Here is a 12,268-nt window from a genome sequence, read left to right on the forward strand (position 1 = left end):
CCACGGCTCTCCACAGCCACCTAATATTTTGATTCCCCAATTTAGTGAAGAACCAGGTCCCAGATTAAGGAATGGGGAGACAGAGCTCACATGGTCACCTCCCGTGTGCCTGGCCGACTCTGACGTGACTCCCCTTACGTGTTTAGTGCTGACAGAAGCCCCGTGTGGCGCCCTGATCACTTCCACATACGCAGAAGAGGAAAATGAGTCGTGGAAATGAGAGGCAGTGCCCCAGAGGTCAGGCCTGGCCGGCTGCGAGCCTGGGCTCGGCTGCCGTAATTATCAATGTGTGATTGTGTCTATACTGTTGTCTATTTGTTTCCCAATGTCAGCGTGGGTGTCCTTGCCCTTCAGAGGTACTCAGATCCTCCCAATTCCATGGTGGAGAAAGCCCCAAGCCCCTCCCCGTGATTTCAGCTAATGCCAGGGACCCACGCTCCCATGTGCCTCCAACTCCTGTGCCCCTTAGCGGTCTCTGTTTTGTCCCTCCTGTGTCCTGACAGAATTGGATAAAGGTTAAGGGTTCTTTGGTCTATTTTGTTTTTCCCATAAAAATCTCCTCATGGCAAGCCTTTTGAGGATTCAGTCGTTTTGGTGATGATTTGAGACACGGTGGTCCACAGCCTGGGGTTGTGTGGCCGTCTGCCTCTTTCCTTCCCCTGTCACCTCTGCTCCTGCGGAACCTGAAGTCTGGCCTGTGTTACGTGCAGCCGCTCGGCTCGCCCTGCCCCAGCGCGGCCTCCCAAGTGTGCGAACGAGACCTGGCAAGGTTTCCACCTTGGGTCTTTCCTTTCAACTGGACCTGCTTAGTCTCCTCTTAGAAGGCAGTAAGGGTTAAAATATTCTTTTCCTCCTTCATAAAACTGAGACCACACTACCCATACTACTTTACGACCTGCTTTCTGCCTTAGCAGCACATAACGAGCACCCTTGTGCGTCAACAAATATTCTCAGTGGCAGTTCTGTCCTATAGATCTGCCATGATTTGCTAATCCAAACCTTATATATTGAACCCATCAATGACGCTGAACTGTTTCCTCTTGTGACTAATGCTGCGGTCATTACTCTTATGTATGCCACAGAACCCCCAGAGTTCATGACCACTGAGGGATGTCCTGGTAGGATCCCAGGTAACAGACAAGGATCTAGCTGATTAATTATTCCTGGTCTAATTAATTATTCCCTCCCCCCATTATTAGCTGCCATTTTGATTGTGTACTAAATAATTACGTATATATTTGGATATGTGTCTGGGCTTTCCCACTTCAATCTGTCTGTTCCTATGTCAGAACAGAGATATTTGCTTGATAAGTTTGAATTGGGCAGTGCAGAGTTCAGTATGCCTCTGTGTCTTCTAGGCTGTTCTCATCTATTCACTCTTTTGTTTAACTTGGGAATTATTGTATCAAGCTTCTCCCCCACTTCGCAATTGATTTTCAGAGCTGGCCTGAAATTGTATGACATGTGTAAATTGATATTGCATTCGTTACACATTGCTGCATAACAAAATACCCCAAAGTTGGGGAGCTTAAAACAACACGTATGTATCTCATACCCTTTCTGAGGGTCAGGAATCTAGCAACAACGTAGCTGGGTGATTCTGGTGAGGTGGCAGTGAAAGTGCAGGACCCGGCTGCAGCCTCTCCTACCCAGATCTCCCTGCCAACCTCGCTCACGTGACTGCTGGTGGGAGACTGCAGTTCCTTACCACGTGGGGCTCACAAGGCTGCCCCAAAGTGGTGAGAGAAAGAGAACCCGAAGGGGAAGCAGAATGTCCTTTATACCCTAATGTCAAAAGTGACAGATCACCATTCTGGTGGTTTCTAGTGATGGCACAGACCAGCGCTGACATATGTGGGGTCATATGTCAAATGCTATGGGGTCATATGCTATCCAAGGTCACGAATACCAGGAAGCAGGGAGTCATTGGGAGCCACACTGGAGGCCAACTGACCCGGATGAATTAGACATTTTCTGGCAGTATAGCCCCAGAAATCTTAGGCATGTCCTCAGAGAGGAGTTTTACTTTTCCTCATATGGGTCCCCACCCATATGTCAAATCCGTTTGTCAAATCCATGCCAGCATCTCATCTCTGGTTCTTACTGTGAATGGGATCTTTTTCACATTGTATTTTCTAAGTAGTTGTTGCACTTCTCAGGGACACTTTTACTAGAGGAGTTAAAAGTCGGTTTTCATGGCCACAATTTTTCAGTGGCGCTTAGCTGGTGACAAGGCAGAAACTACTGTAGACTTTCACTGAGCCCTTGGATTGCAAAACTGAGACGAAGTTGAGATCCTAAGTGTGCTCTTGGAAGCAGCTTCCCCAAGTGTCTGTGCCAGGGGAGGTGAGTAGAATAGGAGAAGCCTCCTGGGTTCTTACGTGGTCCTTATGTGGTGGCTGTGCCCAGGCTTTCCCGAGGCTAAGCTGATGGGATTCTCTGGTCATCGCTTGACTCTGACTTCAAGGGACCATGTGATTAGGGCATGGGGGGACAGCCAGGGCAGGTGGCCTATAGCAATCAGTCTACCTAATGCCCCATAGATTTAGCCAATCTGCTCATGTCTCCTACGTCCAAGTCTCCAGCAACCTCCCTTCAGAGTGCTGTTCTGGACACCTCCCCAGGATTTGCACAGGCTGTAATCAGTTCTACCTTGTAAGTTCCTTCCTTCATTCTCTTTTCCTTATTTTATTAAATTAAACGTTTTGTTTTTGAGAGACAGAGCATGAACAGGGGAGGGGCAGAGAGAGGGAGACACAGAATCAGAAGCAGGCTCTGGGGCCCTGAGCTGTCGGCACAGAGCCCGACGCGGGGCTCGAACCCACAAACTGAGCAATCGTGACCTGAGCCGAAGTTGGATGCTTAACTGACTGAGCTACCCAGGCGTCCCCATTCTCTCTTTTCCAATAGATATTTATCTAGCACCTGGTGCATGCTAAGCAGTAATAGAGGCACTGAGGGCTATCTAATAGATAGAGATAAAAACACAAAATAAGTAAAATGGTATTTTGCAAAGTAAGTAGTAAGGGAAAAAAAAAAACTGAGTTGAATGAAAGACGAGCAAGAGTACAGAGGAGTTAAAAGTTTGAGCAAAGAGGTGAAGGAGGTGAATGAGCCCTTGTGGCTTCTGGACAGAAGGAAGAACCCGGGGTAAGGCCCTGAGGAGGAGGCATGCCTGGTGTGTTTGTGGAAAGTGGGGGAGGCCAGCGGAAGGAGAGGGGTGGGAGGGCTAATCTGGGGGTGGGGTGTGGAGAGGCAGATCCTGGAGGGCCTGGTGGGCCCCTATAAGGACTTGGGCTTGGACTCTGAGTAAAATGGGAGCCAGCGCAAGGCTCTGAGCAGAGAATGCCACGATCTGATTTAAATTTGAAAAGGACTTTAAGCAGATGCAGAGATGACCTGATAGGCTCTGGGACAAGAAATGTCTCCCAAGTCTTCCCTCCTTAGTCCCCACTGGCAGCTCCCATACAGTCCTTATCACGTCTCTCCTAGACTTTGGCCAAAGTCCGCTGACTATCCTCCCTGCCTCCTGCTCTCCAGACTCCTCTCCGCACCAGCACCAGAGCTGAGAAAATGCTCCAAGTGGTTTGGGGGCTTGGGAACCTCTGGTGACATGAGCAGTTTACCAATCCCCGCGCTGTAGCCTTCCTGGCCAGGGAGCTCTGGCTTTGCCTCCGCTCTGCCCTGCGGGTGGGGGCGGGTGTGGAGGCCAATGTTTTGGAACCACATTTTAGGACTTTTGAAATACATTTAGTTTCAGGCATCTATCTTACTTAAAACAATACAGAATGGTCTATAGCGGCCTCCCTTCCCCTTCCAAGAAGAAAGCAAGAAACCACGTGTGTGTTCCATATTTTTCCTTTGTTTACACAAAAGTAATCACATACAGAATTGAAACAATGGATTTCGCTGTGCACAGTGTTCTGCGGTTCACCTTTTCGTTTTATCTGCCGTGGACATCTTCTCTCGCCAAAGCGGACATCCTCGACCCATCCTTTGTGACAGGTGTAGTGTTCTGTACTGGGGAGACCCCACCCCATAGAGGGACATTCGCGTGGTTTCCAGTCCCTTGCACAGCGTTGCTTGCGTGTACTCCCGCCCCAGGAGAAATTGCGTTAGGATGCAATATTAAACACATCACATCGGCCAATGACCAAAGAAAACAAAGTAAGGGCAGTTGAAAAGCGTCAGACAACTGTAGACCCGGGGGCCCCTCGCCTCGTTTTTAGTCGCCAGTACTCCTTTCGTTTGCGCGGCCCCTGCCCCTGGGGTAGCGGCCATTGACAGCCACCGTGTCCCCGCTGCACGGCGTCGGGGGTGGGGGAGGGATGCCCCTCCACCCAGATCCCGGCGTCACCTCGCTCCGGGTACCCTGGGCTCCCAGCCAGGCTGGCTCCCCGGCTGCTCGCGGCGCCCACACCGGCCGCCAGGGGGCGCTCCGGGCCGGGCCGAGCGGCGTCCTCCGCCGGGGAGGGGGCTGGTGGGAGGTGGCGCGGAGCGGGCCGAGCGGCTCCCACCAGCTCCTGGCGAGCGCGTCTTTCCAGAAAGCCGATCCCGTGGCGCCGGGGCTGCGCTCGGAGGCTCGGCCTGCCGCCCCACCGACCCGGGATTGCCTCGGAGCACCGTGCCCCCTGCGGCACGAGACGGGGCTCTAGCGGGGGTCATTCCTTCCGGCCGCCACCCACCCTCTCCCGGCAGGGTGGCCGCCTCGAGGACGCCATCAGATCCACCCCGCCGGAGGCGCATTCGCAGCCAGCCCTTTCCTGCTCTGCGTACTTCCCCCTCCCCCCGCCCCCCGCTCTCGTGTAGGCGCCTGCCCTCCCCCCTGCCCGAAGAAAGAAGGAGGCTGCCAGCAGGAGGCTGGACTCTCTTCGTGCCCCTGTCCCCCTTGTCCCTGCTCTGGACTCCGCGCTCCCACCCAGCCCCGGCTAGGGCGGGGAGAGCTGTGCCCCAGGCAAGGGAAGGCTGTCGGTGTAAGAAACCGAGGGAACCAGGACACAGGTGGGGGAGTGGCCGGAATGTCTGCGCCGGGAGGACCCCGCCGAGAAGAGGGCGGGGTGGGAGCCCAGGGCTCTGCGTGGCCAGAGCCTCTGTGTGGAGGCCGCCAGGTCGGGGTCACACTGCAGCAAGCCGGCTAGACCTGAGGGCGGGGCAGCCTGGCCCTTCGCACTTGCTTTTGACCCTGTGGCTTGAAGCTCATCCCAACAGCTTAATTATTCTGTTGTGTGTTAACCTAGCAGAGGGAGAAGAGGACCCGCTCACACCTGCGTTCCATCACCCTTGGGTGTCTGATCCACCTTTGGTCCTCTGGGGGGAGGAAAGGGGACATGAAGGTCACCAGTCCTACCAGCCCCCGGTGCCAGACCCTGTTCTGTTGTATTCTCCTGGTGGGGTAACATTTTTAAGCCATCGAAAGAGTCACAGTTGCCGGTGGATGTCAAATTTGAAAACTGGGTAGAGTCCCAAGGTGGCAACTCGTGGATTGGGTAGCCATAGGCAGGTTACTTACCTTCTGAAGCCCAGCTAACTTGTGGGAATACAGGGTCTGGGGGCCCAGTCCTACCCCCTGGTAGGATACCCACTCTGTCCAGGGTGCTTCCGATTCAGGGCTCCGAGAAAACACGGTACCATTCTGTTCAGTGATCTCCAGACACCTGCGACAAACAAAAAGATCAATGACAGCAACCCAAACTGACCCCTGGAGGCACACGCATGGCTTTAGGACCTCATCCTAGGGAAGCAGAGAGGAAGTTGGCCTCCTTTGTGTCCTTGAATTCCATGGGAAAGCCCCTTCCTTGTCCCTGTCGATTTTTTTTTTTTTTTTTTTTTTTTTTTTTTGTCTTGCTGGGCTCTAACACAGTTAGAAGGCAGAGTTTTAAACGCATTACCTCAGGATGCCACATGTCCTGGAAAAGAAGGTTGGCAAGGTGGAGCAGGCAGAGGGAGAGGCTGAGGAGCCTAGAAACTCCTGGCTGGCTCCTCTGGCCTGTTTGAAGTTGGCTCAAAAGACATGGAATTAGTAGGCAGAGCTGCCCCCTCCTCCTCTTACCCGCGGAGGAGAGATCAGTTCCTGGCTGGCCCGGGGCAGTGTCATCGATACAGCTGGTGTCATCGTTACCTTCCACTAACAGATCACTCGACACCTGTCAGCCCAGGCAGGGCCGGTCCAGGCGATGCCCTGCAGAGCCGGAGGCTTTGACCCTCCCCATTGTCCCTGAACCCCAGGGGAGCCCAAGACACAAGCGCTGCTGGGATGTGGCAGTTGGTGACCTGTCAGAAGGACTAGGTTGCTCTGGGTGCCTGCCCCACCCCCCCTTCAGGGTCCCTGCTGCCTCTTGGCTTCCTGCTGCCTGGCCCCTGTTGCTGTCCTGGGCAGAGGCGATGAGTTTGGCACTGGCTGGGAGCTGAGGCAGAGTGACGATGCTGCACAGAGAAGGGGGCCCCCCGAGTGGCCCCAGAGTGAGGAGCCAGGGGTGAGGAGTAGCCTGGGGTACCCCTCCTGGCAGGGCTTCCCTGGCTGGCCGCCCTTCTGGTGTGTGCACCCCAGGTGACACCATGCTGCAGCAGATCCTACATGACATGTACATCGACCCCGAACTCCTCGCCGAGCTCAGCGATGTGCAGAAGCACATCCTCTTCTACAAAATGCGAGAGGAGCAGCTGAGGCGCTGGAGGGAGCGTGAGGCTTGGGAGGCCCTGGCTGAGGCAGAGGACCTCAGGCCCCCGAAAGTCAAGCGAGGTATGTGGCTGGGAGTCACCGAGGGGTCACCCCCTGGCCTCCCAGGAGGTGGAAAAGCTCCTGATGCCAGGCTGCGTTCTTTAAAACGAGCATTAGTGTGCTGAGGGCTGGGGACTTGAAATCCTTGTCCTGTGAGTGTCTGGCCCTATTCACCCGGCCTCTGTGTTTTGACCAGGTCTGCGAGGCTCCAAGGCTGCAGAGGGGGCTCCCTGGAGCCCCTGATGAGGTTGGGGAGTGGGGACTTGCTCTGTCTTGTTGTGGGAGGCCTAAGTTCTGGGAAGACACCGTTGGGATCTGGGTTTGGGCTCAGATGTCGCTCCGTAATTGCCTGGTGAGGGAGAGGGCATATTCTTGACCTTCCCAGTGGTTCTAGGGTGGAGGGCCACACAGTTCCTCCCTCCCTCAGCTGGGGCCGGCACAGCGCACCCTGCCTGTCCTCCCCATTTTCGCGTGAGAGGATGCTTGGGTTGTGCCTCGAGCCTTGCTCGGCATCTGGAGAGAGGGTGTCAGGGAATGTCCCGCACACAGAATGACCAGCCCCAAATGGCAGTAGCAGCGGCAGAGAAGAAATAGGAGCCCAACCTGCCTTTCGCGTGGCTTCTATGTGGTCATGCGCCCGTGGACCGGTGCCCCTGTGATGAAGATACACGTGAGGTTGTCGGGCTGCTGAGGCTCGGGACAGAACTCGGGGGTCCTGCTGGGGATGGTACTCTCTGTGGACGCCACACTTTGTGGTTTGCCAAGCCCCTTCATCTCCTCTCTCATTCGCTCCCCACCCCCAAACCCTCCCCTTGACCTCCATACTGTTCAGCAGAGTGAAGCGTAGACTTGATCTGTTTAAAGTTTTCAATCCAGGACCGAGTCCAGCATCTGGACTGGGCATGCAGGCCCCTTGGTGGCCTGGCTCCTTCTCTGCACTCCGGGCTCCCTGCTGGACAGTCCTTGCCACGTGCCACAGGCCACGCTCCTACCCATGGGGACACGCTTGCTCTCCCGAGCCTCTGTCTTAGCACAAGGAGTTCTTCCTGTTAGAAACGCCCCCCTACCTTCAGCCTCCGGACAAACTCCTCCAGGACGAGTCCCCACCCACTGGAGTCTTTAGGGGATGCTCCTTGTGCAGGGAAGAACTTGTTCCTCTGCAGGAGTGTAGCGCCCGCCCCTGCCCGAGAACTCGACACACTGTCTATCCTTTATCATCTGCTTGCCTGGCTCTCCCAGGGGTCCCAAAGCCACTGGAGCATGAGAGCAGGCTGCATTCTGTCTTCCATCCTTGGGTCTAACAGAGAGCTGGCACGCAGTTAAATCCCTGTTTTGGACCCCAAGAGGGAGAGCTCTGAGTTGGCTGCGCCTGGCTGGTACCCAGGCCCGGGCCTTCCGGACCGGGCTGTGCTGGCAGCTGCCGTCGCTAGCTGGTGACGAGGACAGGCTGCCTTTCCAGCCCCACCCGGCCTGAGCCCTGGGGCCTCACACCGTCTGCAGGCTGGCTCTTCTGGGAGGAAGACAGATGCCCAAAAATTTAACTGCAAAAACATTTTTATGGCAATTTGTCACACACTGACATCTACATTTTCGTGTGTAAATTATACATTAAACTCATTTGGGTTTCTGGTGCAGAAGACTCTTTTCCGGGTAATTAATTTTCTGATTTATAAAGAATGGAGAAGAGGAGGAAACACACTGAGGACTGTGTGTATTCCAGGTCAGGATCTCGTTCAAATCTCAGCTCTTTGCTTCAGTCCTGCCTGCGGAAGGGCCTGGGTGGACCGTGTCGAGGCTCTGGGGGGCTGGCTTTGCCTTGGAAGGTCGCAGAGCTTTTGCTGCAGGGACTGGGACACACGGTGTCCGCTTCCTGTTCTGGGATCATGATGAAGGGTTCAACAAACCCGCATCTGATCTGTGAGTATCATACATTTATCAGATGCCTGCCCGCACTGAATGCTCCCCTAGCCCTGTGACCCCATTTCAGATGGGAAAGCCACGGCTCACAGAAGTGACTCAATCCATCCATAGTCACCGAAATGCTAAGAAGTGGAGTTGAGAAGAACATCCCTTGACTTTGGCCTTGGGTCTGGGGACTGATGTCCATTCATTCACTTCCTTTTTGTTTTTTTAATTTTAATTTTTTAAAAATGTTTATTTATTGAGAAAGACAGAGCGAGCGAGCATGGGGGAGGGGCGGGGGGGGGGGGGGCGGACACAGAATCTGAAGCAGGCTCCAAGCTCTGAGCTGTCAGCACAGACCTGGACGTGGGGCTTGAACTCACGAACCTTGAGATCATGACCTGGGCTGACGTCGGATGATCAACGGACTGAGCCACCCAGGTGCCCCCTCCATTCATTTGCTTCTGAACTCAGACTTTAATTCAACAAATGATCTGTGCATGCATTCATTTGTTCATTCATGTAAGTGAATAAGTGAATACTTATTCATTCACTTGTGCAACGCAACTAAGTGCTGACTTTGGCGAACCGCATAGAGCTTTGGCCCTTGAGACTGGGGGTGGACAGATCACAGGGAACACAGCAGACTGGTGTGCCAAGAGTGAGGCCTGGGGCACAGCAGCTGCATGGTGGCTCAGGGCAGGAGTAAGTGGGGACATGTTCCACTGGCTGGATCTTTTCCTTACCTCCACTCCCCGCCCCCACGTGTCCTGAGGGAAGCATCTGCTATGCTGCATCGAGGTGCGTGCCCCTTGGGGATCCCTGAGCACAACTTACCCGGTACCTGATGAGTCTAGATGATGCCTTGCCTGCTCCTGCCCATTGCCCCAGTCCTGTCTTGTCCCCTAAGGCCTCCCTCCCACCATCTCTTTTCTGGGGATACTTCCCAGCTCCTAGCAGACCTGACCTTGCTGTTTGTAGGGCTCAGGCCCTGTAGGGCGGGGCCGGGCGTGGTGCTCCCTGTCCCTGAGAACTTTTCCACTATCCGGTTGTGCCTGGAGAGGGGGGTAGTAAACACTGGTGATACGGATCATTCTAGTTTACAGAACCTCGGGGGGGGGTTTTATCCTTGAACACACCCTCGGGGGGTGTGATCCTTGAACACACCTTTGGGGACCACACGGAAATGAGCTGGGGTAACAGTGACGGTCATGGCTGTGCACACATCACTCCCCTGACCACGCAGGCACGTTTTTTTGTTTGTTGGTTTTCACTTCATACTTTGGTGAGAATCTTCCGATGTTCTGCCCCGTTGTGGAAGATACAGACCCTCAGCTTCGATCCTTTATACCATCATATTTGCTGTTTTGTCCCATTTCTGAGAAAATCCGAAGTCTGACAGGACTCTGGCAAGGCATGCTGTAACACTAGGTGCCTGTTAGATTTAAACCAAGCCCTTCCGATGTTACCATGACCTTCACCCTGTCTTCCCCTGTTAAGGGGCCCTTTCTCCACAAAAACCCATGCCACACGTCAGGGGTTGTAGAGCCTCACAACCTCCGGCCCCTTCCGTGCTTGCTCGGTCACCCTGTTTTTTAGGCTTGAAGCTGGGTGTTGCCTGGGACGAGGACTCAGGAGACACGTGGTCGCACTGCCGCCATGATCCAGGAAGCTTCCCCACCTGGACCTGTCTGTTCTGCCGTGACCGACAGTTTGTGTCGGTGTTCAAGTGCTTCCTCTATATCCATCTGGACGTCCTTTGTCTGGGAGCCAGATGTCTTCCCCCCCCCCCCCCCCACCTCCTTTCTGCCTGCTTCTTGAATGTGGCCGACCCTGGCCACCCTGGGAACTGAGCCTGTGTGCTCATGGAAGGGGCAGTTCTCACCACGTGGCCAGCTCCGTGCCAGAGAGCCCCACATCTTCCTGTGTCGGCTCACTGGTCTGCTCCAGCCCCCTCTGCCTCATCCCCCGCCACTGGGATCGTCCTAGGCCCAACTCTCTCTGTTGGCTTAGCCTGGGCAGCAACCAGGAGCAGCTCTAGAACACCCTCCTCAGCATCCTCCCTGCGTCTCAGAATTAAGCCTCTCCTGCTGCACATCTGCCCCGGCCTCGGTGGCCCACGTGGGCCTGGTCCAGGCCCCGATGACAGCTGTGTGACACGCTCCTTTTCATGGGACATCTGCCTTCTCCCTGTTTCCTGGGAACCGTCTGGTAACCATGGCAACCTCGCCTGCTAGGCCTGGGCCCTCCTAGCCTCAGTGAGTTCCCTCCCCCCTGACCCCCATGGAAATGTCGACCTTGCAAACCAGCCCTGCCTGGAACCCTGTACTTTCCTGCAGACGTTCCCCGCATGGCCATGTTCCGGGTGGTCCCCTTGCTTCACGCTCACTCCCGGCCACCCTTTCTCCGCACAGCAGCCAAAGAAATTTTGCAATACCTGATTAGCTCATTCATCTTCCCGCCGCAGTGGCTTCCAATACAAAGAAAATAGAACGCTTCTTGCTGGCCTCTGCCCCCTCTCCAGCCTAATCTCCACGCATCTGTGTCCCTCTTCGGGGAATGCTCTCTCCCCAGATCCTCACGAGGCTGAGTGCTTCCCCGATCACCCACTCTCCACGAGTCCCATCCCCATCTCTCTCTCTTACGACACCCTGCCTAATTTTCTCTACAGAACCTGCCGCATCTACAGATATCGTTTTTTTTTTTTTTTTTTAAATTGTGGTGAATTACACACAACATAAAATGTACCATTTTAACGTGTCCGTTTCAGTGACAGTACATTCAAAATGTTGTGCAACCACCGCCTTCATCGAGCTCCAGAACATTTTCATCCCAGAACGGAAACCCTTTATCGATGGATGAAGCACTCACCCCCCCATCCCCTCCTCCCCTTAGCCCTTGGCACCCCCTGGTCGGCTTTCTCTCTCTATGGATTTGCTGCCTTCTTTTTTTTCCTTACGTTTCTGTTTGCTTGTTCATGGTCTGTCTCCTCCATTAGCCTGAAAGCGCCGTGAGGCCACGGACGTTGCTGGCTTTGGTGCCGGCATCTGGACGTGGCTGGGGACATGGGCGCATAGCTTGCACATGTGCTGTGTCACAAGAGCTGGACCAGACGGACGGGTGCTAAAGGGTCTCTTTTTTGAATGGAAACCTGTGCGCTCTGCGGTGTGACCTCTCCTCTAGAAGTCGAGAATCTTCAGTGCAAGTATGAAAGTCACAATATACTTGTGTTTGAGGATAGGTGATAGGAGCTGAAATATGATCTATAATAACATAGAAGTAATGGCAATTCTGTCACCTTTTCTCAGACTTAGAACTCACTTCAGTTTCGTTCCTTGTTTTAGGTTTTTGACTTAGATTTTAGTTTGACCAATATGACCTTTTCTGTCTTTGCATCTTCTTAGTGTGTATTTGCCTCCATCTGTTGTTTTTTTTCCCCTCCAGCCTTTTGGTACCATTTTGTTTTAAGAGAGCCTATTGGTAAATGTATATGAAATAGCATATGCCATTTCAAAACTTATTTTTGGAGAGTGCCTGGCTGGCTCAGTCAGTGGAGCGTGTGACTCTTGATCTCAAGGTTGTAAGTTCGAGCCTCACATTTGGCATAGAGATTACTAAAATAAATAAATAAATATTTATTATATTATA

Source organism: Puma concolor, chromosome D2 (assembly GCF_028749965.1).
Source record: "Puma concolor isolate L17-30 chromosome D2, mPumCon1.1.hap2, whole genome shotgun sequence".
Classification (NCBI taxonomy): domain Eukaryota; kingdom Metazoa; phylum Chordata; class Mammalia; order Carnivora; family Felidae; genus Puma; species Puma concolor.